Consider the following 14,696-nt stretch of genomic DNA (forward strand, 5'->3'; position numbering starts at 1 on the left):
GTTTAAATTGTCAGTTTAATGTCAGTTTAAGGATTGGAAATTTAATTTGATAAAAATAAAAACTGGGTTCTATATTTTATAATTTTTAAAAATGTGCATGCTCTGTGTATTAGGAATTTTTAAACTAGAATTCTTATCCTAACATTTTTGTAATATGTGCAAATATTTTATCATAAGATCTATTTATTTGTTTTTATGACATTAAAATAAAAATATTTTTGACCCCCAATAAAAATGAAGTGTTAAACATACCATAAAATATTAAAATATTATGCCATCATGAATAAAATTAGTATATAAAGTCTTCTGTCTAAAAACATGGATAGAGTTCTAAGTTATATTAATTTCAAAAGCAATTCATGCTCATATAGAGCTTAATCATAATTTTATTAAAATATTGCCAGATACACACTGCTGAAATATTAAGATCAGTTATCTCTAGTAGTAGAATTATGAATACCTTTTAACTGAATTTTGTGCTTGACAGTATTTTTAGATTATTTCTACAGCAAAATTTTGCTTTGTATTAAAAAGTATTAGAAATAAATGCTATCTTTGGGTATGATTGTAGTTCAGTGCTTGAAAGTTGGAAAGAAGAAACAGAATTCAGAAAAGAAAGCAGCATAAAAGTGCTGACTTGATTAGCTCATGAGTGAAAGAAGTTTGAAAGTTTGATATTGAACCTCTACTTCTGGTCTCACAAGTTTAATTTAAAAATTGTGTGATACAGGAGGATGGAAAGGGGAAAAGAAGGACCCTGGGAATCCTTTCCTGTTTCTACGGCAACGGGTGCATTCTTACTATTCTCAACATATGATAATATATCCAGAGGTCTACAATATAATTTTATAAAAACTGTCTTTTACTTAGTAGTATCTTTGATGATTGCTAATATTTACTTTTATTTTCTTATGTTTTTCTTTCAAACAAGATTCACATCTGGCTGTTTATTTTCTTGAGAGACCAAGAAAGAAAGTCAGGAACTAGTTTCCATTGTAACTAGAAGTGGCAAAAAAAATGTGCTTTCTTATTTGAGTATCTATTTTAAATAACACTACATATTAATTCACCTCTAGGCATAAAAAGGACACTGAAAAGGTATCCTTAAATTTATAAAGAATATTTTCTATTTTATATGGCATTTACAATTAGCAAATTTGTAATAGATGTTCAACAGTATTATTGATTTTAAAGTGCAATACCTGAGAATTTCTTGTGAAGGCTTTTTTTTTTTAATTCTAAATTGTATTTTGCATTTATTTTCCATTCTGAATGTTAAATTTGCATACATATAGCAATATACCATATATAGGATTCATATATGTGTCCTTATATGTACAAAATATATGTTCATATGATGCACACTTTTCCTTCCCTGTGTCAGATCCTGCATATTTATATAGGTTTTCACAAGTACATTCTTATGGATATACATATTTTCCCATATTATTTTTCTAATTAATTAATTTATTTTAATTAGGTATATATGACAGCAGAATGCATTTTGATTCATTGTATACAATTGCAGCACAACTTTACATTTCTATGGTTGTATATGATTTAGTGTTACACAATATGTGTAGTCAGTCATACATGTACCTAGGGTAATGATATCCATCTCATAATCATGAAATTCATTTGGAAAAATAAGGGACCCAGAATAGCCAAAGCAATCCGTAACAAGAAGAGTAAAGCAGGAGGCATCACAATACCAGACTTTAAACTATTGCACAAAGCTTTAGTAACAAAAATGGCAAGGTAATGGCACCAACATAGACATGTAGACTAATGGTACAGAATAGAAGACACAGAAGAAAAACACACATAAATACAGTTATCTCATACTAGACAAAGATGCTAAAAACACACAGTGGAGAACAGATAGCCTCTTCAGTAAATGGTGCTGGGAAAATCCATATGCAGCAAAATTAAAATAAACCCCTGTCTCTCACCATGCACAAGACTCAACTCAAAGTGGATCAAGGACTTAGGAATTAGTTCAGAGACCCTGAAATTAATAGAGAAAAAAGTAGGTCCAAATCTTCATCATGTAGGATTAGGCCCTGACTTCCTTAACAAGACTTCTAAAGCTTAAGAAATAAATCAATAATTAATAAATAAATCAATAATTAATAAATAAATCAAGAATTAATAAATGGGTTGAACTTGCTTCTTCTCAGCAAAAGAAACAATCAATGAGGTGAACAAAGAGTATACATTTTGGGAGCAAATTTTTGCCACACATGCGTCAGATAGAGCACTAATCTCCAGTGTAATAAAAAACTCAAAAAACTAAACACCAAAAAAACCAAACAACCCAATACAATAAATGGGCTAAGGAGGTGAACAGACATTTCTCAGAAGATGATATACACTCGATCAACAAATATATGAAAAAAATTGTTCAACATCTCCAGTAATTAGAAAAATGTAAATCAAAACTACTCATTTCATCTGACACCAGTCAGAATGGCAGCTATCAAGAATACAGACAATGATAAATGTTGGTGACGATGTGGGGGAAAGGCACACTCGTACATTGCTAGTGGGACTGCAAATTGGTACAATCTGGAAAGCAGTATGGGGATTCCTTAGAAAACTTGGAATGGAACCACCATTTAACCCAGATATCCCACTCCTCAGTCAATACCCAAAGGACTTAAAAATCAGCACACTATAGTAACACAGCCACATCAATATTCATAGCAGCTTAATTTACAATAGCTAAACTGTGGAAGCAACCTAGATGCCCTTCAATAGATGAATGGATAAAGAAACTACAGTATATATACACAATGGAATATTATGCAGCATTAAAAGAGAATAAAATTATAGCATTTGCATGTAAATAGATGGAGTTAAAGAATGTCATGTTAAGTGAAGTATGCCACTCCCAATAAACCAAAGGCCAAATGTTCTCTCTGATAAGTGGATGCTGATCCATAATGGGGAGCAGAGAGGCATGGGAAAAATGGAGAAACTTTCATTGGGCAAAGGAGAAGGACAGGAGGGAGATTGTGAAGGATTTTAACAGAGAGAAAATCCTAACCGAAGCAGGCTCTAGCAAATTTTTTTCTGAGGGAATTTCTTCTGGACACTGTCAAAGTAATATGGGTCTGAAAACCCAGATGACCTTGATATTTTATGAAGGTGCCTTGCAAAACATTAAAGTGTAAGTCCCACTATACAGTGAGACTCAGAAGAAATATGAGTTTTTATACAAATTGGAAGATGTCTCTCTTTAAATCATGGAGAGCAATGAATTTAGGAAATTCAAAGGAATCTCAGGTAACACAGTCAACATAGAATGTTGGAGTTATCCTGCAATATTTCCAGCAGCAGAAGTATAAGAATCAACTCAAAATTAATACCAAAACATTTCCTTGTAGAGAAATATAAAAGAAAATGCAACCAAAGAGTTTATTGGATGTGTAATTACTACATGTATAGAATTATTGCAGTTGAGGGAGAGCTACCAAAAGCTTGAAGGTTATTTTTAGCAAACTAATATTTTGAATTTAGCATTGCTACCCACTTATTTTCTACTATAAGCAAAATAGTCATCTGTTTTGTTGTTTTTTTTTTTTTTTACCATTTTATAGCACAGCACGACAAGCTAAATTTATTTCAGATTATTGGAAACATTTCACTGGTTAAGAACAGTCCTTCAAAGCTTAAGAAGAAATTTCTTTCATATTGTAAAGGTAGTTTTTTTCTGCTCTCCCAAATAATCAAGCAGTTTCTCTTTCCAAAGTAATCAGTGTCTTTACATACCATGTAAGTCATCCATTCCAACTCACAAGTGCTACTCAATGATGTTTTAATCAATGTACCAAGTTGTTCAACAATTACTGTGAGTTTTTAGCATATTTTCATCACTCCTGCAAAATTCCTCATAGGCAGTAACTATGAATATGAACACAACATATGTAAACACACGTGCCTTAGGCAACAATTTTTGGTCACCTTATATTTGGTTTTCTTGTTAAATCCTATAAATAAGGTCAACAATACATGATCTTTTATTTCTGGATTCTTTCAGTAAGCATAATGCTTTCGAGATTCATCCTTGTAACATTATGTATGCAAAGTTCATTCCATTTAATCACTGACTGTATTTTATTCTATAGTTTACCTCTGAACATAAAGGGTTTTCTTTCATTTATTTATTTATTTATTGGCTTTTATGATGCTTATTTGCAAATATCTGTGTAGTTTAAATTAATAAAAATATTAAGAGAAAACATCTATAGAAATGGGCAAATTAGGATGAATCAAATGAGGGCAAAAAATGTTATAGTTTTTGTTGTAAAACTTGTAAACCTTAATTAAACATAATCTCTAACATGTTGTAATAATATATGCATCCACTTTTCTTTCTTCATGAGAATTGAGGAAATACTTTAACTCGGCATAATAAGCAATCATAATTTCCTTTGTCTTTTTCTTCTTCCCTTTTTACTATAAACTGCTCCATAGAGGCGTGGTAATTGTATAAAAAAATATTTTGTGTGTGTGTCAGTAATGACCAAATAAATAAATAACACTGCAAACCAACACCTATTTATGCAATTAAAATGGTGCAAAAAATAAGCCCAGCTGATCCAAGTTATAAAAAGTTTTAATCGTGTGGGAAATTTATATTGTATACACACACAGACACACACAAATACACATACATTTTAATTTAAAAAAAAATCCCATAAAAAGCTGAATTTATTCAAACCTCCTAAAAACATTTATAGAGTCTTGATTGCTCTAGATGCTGGAGCTTATTTCAGATTTAAGATTTCAAGAGTTAATTGGATGTATTTATCTGTGTGCTGTGAGAAGAGATGCAATTCCAGCACATTAGAGGAACTTGCCCTCCATCCGCAGAATGCAGTCCTCACAGTGGAGCTACACAGCGAACTGCTGACAGCTGGAATCTATAGTTTATTTCACAAGTAAATCATCATTTCCTATGTTCATTGAATTTGGAAATGCATACCATAACAAGGAGTAAATTTGTTGTCCTCAGGAAATCTCCCTCTTCATCACACTGACCTGATTTACTTACATAAGGCCAGAGTTTTTGTCAAACCCTATCACTTCTAGAAACTGGTAGATTTTGTAGACATATTGCCACTGGGAGGGAAGCTCATTTTATGCCACCTTCTTAGCAAAGAAACACACCACATACACACATCTACACACAAAAACACTCACACAAACACATGCTGATAAAATAGACTTTAAAACTAAAGGGACTGATTCTGCAATCTGTATTTGGGGTAAAATTGGGAGTTCATAACCAACTTGAATCTAATGTATGAAATATGATATGTCAAGAGCTTTATAATGTTTTGAACAACCAATAAAAAAAAAAACTAAAGGGACAATTATACTTCTAAATATTTTTAAGTTGTAGCTTTGGCTTAGAAATCTTGAATGCTGTTATGGTCAGAAAATGCTAAGGTCAGAAAAAAGCTACAGGCCAACTCAGAGGAATTCTACTATTTTCATGAAGGAAGGGTATAGAGTCTCAAATAACATCACTGCAGCTGTTAAGTTACTAATTCCTAATTTATTATTAGCTGTAAACAGATGCATAGTTTTCTATCTTATACTTGCTCATTCTTAAAGCTTAAAATCATCCAATAGGGGATAGAATGTGCATCATTGCTAAGGCATTGTGGCATTTCTGACACTCTTTAGCTTTTGATAATGTGTAATTTAGAATCTAGTAAATTGAATCAAAAGAAAATGAATGTTCATCCCAGAAGGCAAGTGACATGTTCCTGGAAAAAGTGGTAAGAATTAGAAATTAAGAGGATGCATTATGGAGCCACATGATCTGATTCATGATTTATTAATTATTTGGGAGCTAGGGACAGGTCAGTCAAATTTTTTAGCCCTCGGTTTTCTCTCCTTTCAAGTTATATGAATGGTAGTGGCATACAAATTCTTTAAAGATCAAATGAGAAAATCTCATAACGCTAGATGGACCAAATACATTAGATATAACTGTCACTATTAATTAGGACACTTTTAGAAAGGGAGATATTGAGAATCAGGCGGGGATAACATATTAAAACCAAGATGGACTAAACAAGTCTACATATTACGCTATGTAAAACATACTTAGCATGATGCTTGTCACCTAGTAAATATGAATATGTGTAAGAGAAGATTAGTATTACAGGTGGAACTGCATTAATCTGGAAATCCAAAATCTCAAATTCAAACTTTTGAGCATCAACATGACACAGAGGAAAATTCCACACCATAAAACTTTGTTTCACACACAAAATTATTAAAGTCACTGTATAAAATGAACTACAGCTTGTGTGTATAAGCTATAATGAAATATAAATGAATTTTGTGTTTAGATTTGAGTCCTATCCACAAGATATATTATTGTATTATTAAACAAATATTTAAATTAAAAACAAATATTGGAACCCAAAACATTTCCAGTTCAGAGTATTTTAGATAAGGGATACTCATCCGGTGTTTTAAAATTTTTACATGTCCTCTTTATTCATGAAGATCTATTCCCCTTTTAACCTATCACAAGGAACTCACCATTTCAATGAATCAATTGATCCTGTTGTCTATACAATACATTCTCCCTTTAGTTAGTGACTGCTTACTACCAATCCATCTCCATCATACCTCCACTCTTCCTCCCACTTCCTTTGTCAGTCTCTTCTACAATCTGATTTCTTCCTTTTCCTGTTTCTTTTTCATTCACAGACACTGCTTAATTGAGTTGTCAATTTATGAGACTTAAAAGAGTGTTGAACTTTCTCCAAGAAATTGTTAAGGAACGATTTCTTCTACTTGAGTAAGTTTCTTCACGTTACATTTTGGGAGCAGAAATCTATTCCTTAGATATTAAGGAAGTTGGCCGAGTCCAAGTATCTAAAAGCAACTAAGATAAAAATTCAATTCAACCACTATCTCAGGGACTTAACTCATAGGCATACATAGCTAGCACATTACCTTTTGCTCTGTTTCTACTCCAAGCACTGGGGCAAATGTTAGAGCAATTAAGAGAGAGTACCTGCTTCCTATAATTTACTTCCTAAAACTTATACTCAAGTAGAAACAGAATTGTTCAGAAAATAGTTGAAAAGGAGGTCACTCATGACATAGGTTTGCTTCTGTTGCAAAAGATTCACAGGAAGCTCGGCTTCAACACAGAGTTTTAAAGATCACTGCTCTGAGTAACTTGTTCTGTCTTCTATGCTTCTTTCCAACTCTTTGAATCTTGACTAGAATTGAAGTATAAAGAAATTCTGAATTACTTGGTCTAAGACCTATTGTATCTGAATAAGTAGAACCTGATGGTAATAGTATAGGTAAACTACATTTATGCTGAAACAGCCAGAAACCCTCCCCCTGCCCCAGACACAAACTAATTTGCTCATAGATGTCTCCTGGTTGAGTAGATTTATATAACTGCTTCTAAACAGTGATTGGGTGATCCAGAATATGTCTATCTTGTAGACAAACCACTACTTCATAATCATCAACGAAAAAGAAGAGAGGTTCTAGAAGGTTGCAAAATGGTTTTAGAATATGTTACTCCAGATAAGGTTCACATCTTTTATGCATATAACCCATTGGTCCAAGGTATTTTTAAGAGGGCTGAAAGACACAGGAAACTATATAGTTATACAAGATGCAGAAAATACTTCGTCCCTCTGAGTCTAGAAGTTTCTACAATGACTTTGAAAAATATTTAGGACATTGTCACCGGGAATGTTGGCTGAAAAGAGATCTACTATTAGTTAAATTTAGCCCTGGACTTAAGTAGAAATTGAGGTGAAGAGTGGTACAGAGGGTGTCCAAAGATGTGCTTCCTTACTTGAAGAGTGAAGAAACAGGGTTTCAGAAAGAAAGTTATTGAAACTACTAAAGGAAGAGCTGTTCCCCAATTTAACTCAAAAATATAAGGGGAGAGGCCGGGATTACGGCTCAGCAGTAGAGTGCTCGCCTAGCATATGGGAGGCCCTGGGTTCGATCCTTAGCACCCCATAAAAATAAATAAATAAAATAAAGATATTGTGTCCAGTCACCACCAAAAAACAAATAAGTAAATAAATATATAAGGGGAATATAAGAATGGGCCATTATTAAAGGATTCAAATACATAGGATTTTAAATACTTCACTAATTTTCTAGGTCAATAATTTCATGCCCCTGATGCTTCATTTTCAAAACTAGATTGAAGCATCTTTCTTTTATATGCTCACTTTCTTAGACTTAAGTCCACTGAGAAATGCCTTGACAGTGCCTAAAATGTTATATATATATATATATATATATATATATATATATATATATATATATATATATATATATATGACAATATTTATCTTGGTAGGAAAACAAAATCTGCACATTCAAAGAATATCTTTGGCATCTCTGATACAGCCAAACATCACATTCACTTCACTGATGCATGATATTTGTGTCAGTGGAGGAAAACTTTTTCCTATCAACATTTCTTGTCCTCTGACAATTTGAGAACATGTAATTTAATTTGGCTTTATAACAGCAGTCTACAGTTCTTCAGTGCAGAACCTCAAGTGTTCAGAATAATTTTAAAGCAATCTCAAAATGGAAAAAAAAAAGAAAAGAAAAGATACACAGGAGATTTATGTCGGGATGTTTGTGTGGGGGTGAGTATGGACAGGTATACTGTTTGGAAGATAATGACAGGAAGGAAAAATAAGACAAGAGTTGAAGTTTTAGATCTGAATTAAAAACCTGGCTTTTTGAAAGTAGGAGAAAAAAAACAAAACTGAAAGGCAAATTAGGAATTTGCTACTTCATTAATGTTTCTAACAGCTATATTAGTCTACATTTTGTTTTACATGAGAGAAAATATTTTAATTAAAAAAGCAAACGATATATAGTAATTTTAATCATCAGCTCCTTTAGTATAAAGTAACATCAATATCCATATTTTCTTAAATTTGAACTTCACTTAGACAAGAACAGCAAAATAAATGAACTGTCCTCAATTTAAGGCAAACAAGAAAAGTGCTTCCAAAAGACATTTTTTAAAGTTGTTGATGGACCTTGATTTTATTGACTTATATATATGCAGTGCTGAGAATCAAACCCAGTGCCTCACACATACGAGGCAAGCACTCAAGCCACAATCCTAGCCCCAAAAGACATCTTTTTTTTTTAATGCTTACATTGAAAAGGCATATAACTAAGATTATGAAATTAAGACGCTTACTGTGAAAAACTGCAAAAATCTTGAGTTTGCAAGATGGACAGGTACTGCTTACAAATACAGATAAGTTTTATGCCATGTTGAACTTCAAAAGATGAAAGATTTGCGTGCAAATAAACTTCCACAAACATAGCTAAAGTGTGACTAACTAAGCAGGCATCCAAGATGACTCAGGGTTTCCCCCTTCATCTGAAGGTGTTGGTTTTAGTCCAATTTTCCTGGATAGATGACATTGGCCTACCACTTTTGTAGGTTTCCTTTTCCACTGAAACACGGAATCTTCAGATATAACAATCTTCTATAAATTTGATTAAAATTTATGTTTTGGAATAATATAGAAGTCTCAAGATTGTTGTATATTTTAGTAAAGATTTGTAGTATCACTATCAGTAATTATTTAACATGTTGCTACTGTTATTTTAGAGGACAGATATGTACAATATTTATATATAAGTATATACTCCAAGAAGTGCATATTATTTTATATACCATTAAACATAAAAGGCATTTGCTTAAACAAGGTTTTTACTAGCAGCTGGAGATAATAGTCATGGAAGGAAACTGAACAACTTACAAAATTAATAAATTCAATTTGATGAGAACTATTTAAGTCCAATACTATACTTGGTCAGATTATGAGACTTAGTTTAACATCAAGAACATGAAACTATTTTGGAAGTGTGAAAATAAGGGTAATGAGTTATTTGTTACATTTTGGCTTTTGTTTCCTTTTTAAGGATCTTACTTCGAGAACACCGTCTTTATGTTGGATCTACTAGATTTACACATACACACACACACATACACATAATTTTGGAAGTACATATTTTGGACAGCTGCATACCATTCTTAGAATCTGCATATATGGCTCAGAAAGTTCAACACTGGATTTTAACATTTTAAGGCTCTGCCATTCACCATGAATGTACTTTTCCCCATGAGACTGTCTGTTCACCAAGTTAGCAGAATACATGACAATCATTCAAATAAAAAGTTTTTGTCAGAATATAAGGGACAATAAGCTCAGGAGAGGTACAACTCAGAAAATCCAGCCATCCATAATGAGTGAGACATAATTAAACTTTAATGTATTATCAGTGTTAGTTTATCACTCCAAGTGATTCAGCAGACCCTCATATTTCCTTGAGGCTTTTATTTATTTAGGGTATGTCAAGTTTCATATGCATCTACTCTAAGACTCAGAAAATGATGAGACCCTATACAAAAAAACTACTGGCATTGCTCAATGTGTTGAGAACAAAGAATAGTAGATTAGAGTCAATTTACATATGTGAAAAATATTTCCTTAATTTTCTAACATTGAATGTTCAAACTAATTTTCATAGTGAAAATAATTATGGAAACAAATGATGAGTTGATGAAGAAAAATAAAACATAAGCAACACCCTCCGCTGCAAAAAAAAAAAAAAAAAAAACCAAACAAACAAACAACAACAAAAAAAACACCTTCTTATGTACAAGTCCAATCTCACACATGGGGAGAGGTAAATGTGTTCATAATTAATCTTTTAATTTTTGTTTTGGCATGCTTTTCATATTCTCACACTAAAGTAAATTAACTTTCCTGTTGAACTCTGTTCGGAATATATATATTTTTTTCTCTTTGCTGGCTTGCAGACTCAAGTAACTGAGAAAAAAAAAAACCCTAATTGAACTATGTTGAAAACTAAATGGGATTGTTGAAGTATTTCCACCACGTTCATTAATTTATCTGCATTTCTTCTGGGACTATGCCTTTTATAAACAACAAGGATTTGAAGAAACACATGAGGGCAGAAAGTGTCCATAATAGCACAGATTCATGAATCTAAGGTCTATTCTTTGACCTTAAATAATAAGTTTTTCAGAGAAAAATGTAATGAAAATAAAAAACACTTTTGGAGTGACATTTGTGTAAGAAAACTTTTATTTAATTATTTTTATTTTGGATGCTCTGGATTTCATCTCATTTTATGTCTTTGTCTTTTAAAAGAATAATGCAGGGAACCATTTTCTGCTTAACACAAAATACAGTTTTAATTTTTTTTTCATACCAGTAGTTAATATGAGTTATATTAATGCATGTTGGGTAGCACTACAAAAAAATATTTATGGCATGCACACCAGTACTTCAGTTAAAACCCAAAGACATAACTGTACTATACTAACATGGAACTTTATCCTTTCTCCTGGTCCTCAACAGTGTGTAGCAGTACTCTAAGTGCATCATAGAGCAGAACTAGGTAGCAAAAAGAAGACAGTACATTTTATGTGGTATTTCAAGGTATTAAGATGGTAGAAATTAAGGATATGCTGAAGTTGGTGAGAAAACTCCATGGGCTAATGTAGACCAGGAATGCTATTAACAATTGCAGTAATGATTTACCCAGCACTCTGGGATATAGCCTCAGGGATGTCTGACATCAGAGAAATAAAGTCACAGGTAGAGCTCAGGGCAGGACTTGCCCTAAGGATGAATGGGCAAATTCAAATAAGTGTCTGATATTTGGAAAAAGTGGGCTGTGGCAAAGAGAATCAAAACATCATAGCAAGAAGAAGAAAGGAGTTATGAGAGTAATAGGATGTGGAAGTGGCCTGGGGCTTATACAGAACCGCAAATATAGGAGCCAAATTAAATATATTCAGGACCATGTCGAAGCAGAACGAGAAGGACATGAAACTTTAGGCTACGATATTGAAGACCCATGAAGGTTAGTGTTTGAAGTCCCCCTTCTTCAAAACAAGATCGTGCATAAATTTTGGTAGAAAGAAGCACTAGTTGAGGTGATTAAAAAAATGGTGTCCATGAGATACTTTTTTGGGGTAAATGAAAGCCACCAACAAGGTAACCTCGCCGCTGCTTTTGTATCCATGTCACAAAATAACTAGAAGATCCATACTACCTCTGTAAATCCTTGTCAACCTTCGATTAAATTGACAATATTGGAGTCATTCTCCAAGTTTCTAGTTCCCTAAAGGAAATGCTAATATTTTTTTATTTGGTTTTGTACTCCTCTAGCCATCAGCCCAGATTTACGTAGCATGTTTTCCAGGCAATAGAACATGGCAGCAAGATATTCTGCTGATTGTAGTGTTTGGGGATGTGATGCGGTTCATGACATCCATCTTCTTCAGGTCGATACATAACATTGTGCTGACTTTTCAAAAGCATGTCTATTGTCCTGCATGTCTTACAGATGTGTCCTCAGGGAATAGAGATCAGCAAAAAGAGACATGTAGCTTCTGCTTGACTCCTGAGCCTGGTTGGACCAGTTACATTTTGAATAAGCTGAAATAGCATACTGCTTGCTTCTTTCTCTATTCTCCTCGTCAGAGTTCCATAAAACTCAAAAATAAATTACTACTTTTATTAACATATGAAACTGATTTAAAATGATATAAAACAGTTGCCAATATCATTGTGGATTGATTTTTTTATAGGATATTTTCCTGCAGTTTTTCGCCACACATATCTGCTGAAGTTTGAGTGGCTGTCTTGGTGTATGACAAGATTTTGTCTTCACAAAAGAAAGCCATATTTTGAATGCTGTCTGTGAAACTGTAGTCCTGGGTCCTAAGATGCTGATTAAAAGTCTCTGTAAAGTCTTTTTCTGTATTTTTATCTAACATCTGATGAAGAAAATATTTTGGAGATGTTTCCATCAGAGACAGAGGAGCATGCAAGTGCAGAGCGCCCCATAGTCACTTTCTTCCCACTCTCCTTGGAGAGTGAGAGGATCCGCAGGCTTTGCTTCTAATTTGCTATTCATTCCTATCCTAAACTCATGTCAAGCCTCCTGCACCATTAGACTGAGGACTACTGAGGCAACATATTTGAACCAGGACTGACCTGTCCTGAGCTAATGAGTTTGCCACTTTTAAGATGTTTTGTAGAATATCCGTTATTATTTTTTTCTTTTTTAAAACAATTATTTATTTATTCTAATTTGTTATGTATGACAGAAGAATGAATTTCAACTCATAGTGCACATATACAGCACAATTTTTCATGTCTCTGGTTGTACACAAAATATCGTCACATCATTTGTACCTTCATACATGTACTTTCAATAATGACATACATCTCATTCCACCATCTTTCCTAAGCCCCTGCCCCTCCTTCCCCTCCCTCCCTTTTGCCCTATCTAAATTTCCTCAATTCCTCCATGCTCCCCCAGCCCCCATTGTAGATCAGCATCCACTTATCAAAGAAAACATTCCGTCTTTGTTTTTTGGGGATTGGCTTACTTCACTTAGCATAATATTCTATTATTTGACATCTACTATTATTTTTTATTTTCCCAACAAATAAAATTGAAGTACACTTAATGCTCTTAATGTGTGTGTGTGTGTGTGATTATGTGTGTTTTTAAAAATGATAAAGATGAAATTTTTAACTTCCACACTAGAAAATTTAGATCACCATTACTAGCTTATGTATTTGTGCATAATAGAAATTTCATTTGATATTAGTAACAGAGCTCTAAATTCAGTGAATAAAGTAGAGAATTACATATCAACCACATATATTTGTGCTTTTGTGTGTGCATATGTGTAAATATGTGTATATATGTAAATATTTATATTTGTGTATGTAGCTATGCTATACACACATTCATATGTTCTGGATTATGTATACATACACATACACATTATGTATACAATGTGCCTGTTCTGGGTAAAAATGAATTGCAATCAGAAATGAAAATAACTATGTTAAAGTCACAAGAAAATCAATTTATGAAATTCTTAGTTTTTTATCTCCGGATTCACTTGTTTGTTTGTTTTTTTCCCAAGAAAATTATGTTTTTATGCTGTAAAGCTAACTTGCCTTGATTATACTTTATTTCAAATTTGATGATATAATCTAATATAGGAATATATTAGTGAATAGAATTCTAAAGATAAAGCAAAAGTTGAAGAAAAAGACAAATTTGTAAACATATTTAACAATGACAGGTTAATGAGGAAATAAATACATGGATTTTATATTGGGCCTATGGGGCATAAAATGAAGAGAAGCAGAAAAATTTTGGTGTTCTAGGTATCTGTATCATTTATTGTGTCTTCCCCTTGCCTCTAGTGTGCTGTATTTCTCTCTATGAAATGAAAGGAAAAAAGTTTCTATATCCAGTATCCCAAAGGTAAGTAAAATGGTGATTCCATTACAAGGGAGGCTATTTAAGTAAGAAAGATAGATTCTTTTCATGGGAAATCAATTCTCCAAACTCACTTTATATGGATTTCTCTCATCCTACAAGTGAAATGTGGGATGTAGACAGAAATGTGAAATGACATAGGGGTCTTGTCAGATCATTTCTGGAAAAGTTTAGAGCCATTAATGGGGTCCTCAGGGAGTCGATTTAGTAACACCTAGTAATGGAAGAACAAAGTAGATGAAGGATTTTGGTATGATAAAAGGAAAGTCAGGCATTCAATCCTTGCAAGGTATTTGCAT

This window comes from Marmota flaviventris, chromosome 14 (genome assembly GCF_047511675.1).
Source record: "Marmota flaviventris isolate mMarFla1 chromosome 14, mMarFla1.hap1, whole genome shotgun sequence".
Taxonomy (NCBI): Eukaryota; Metazoa; Chordata; class Mammalia; order Rodentia; family Sciuridae; genus Marmota; species Marmota flaviventris.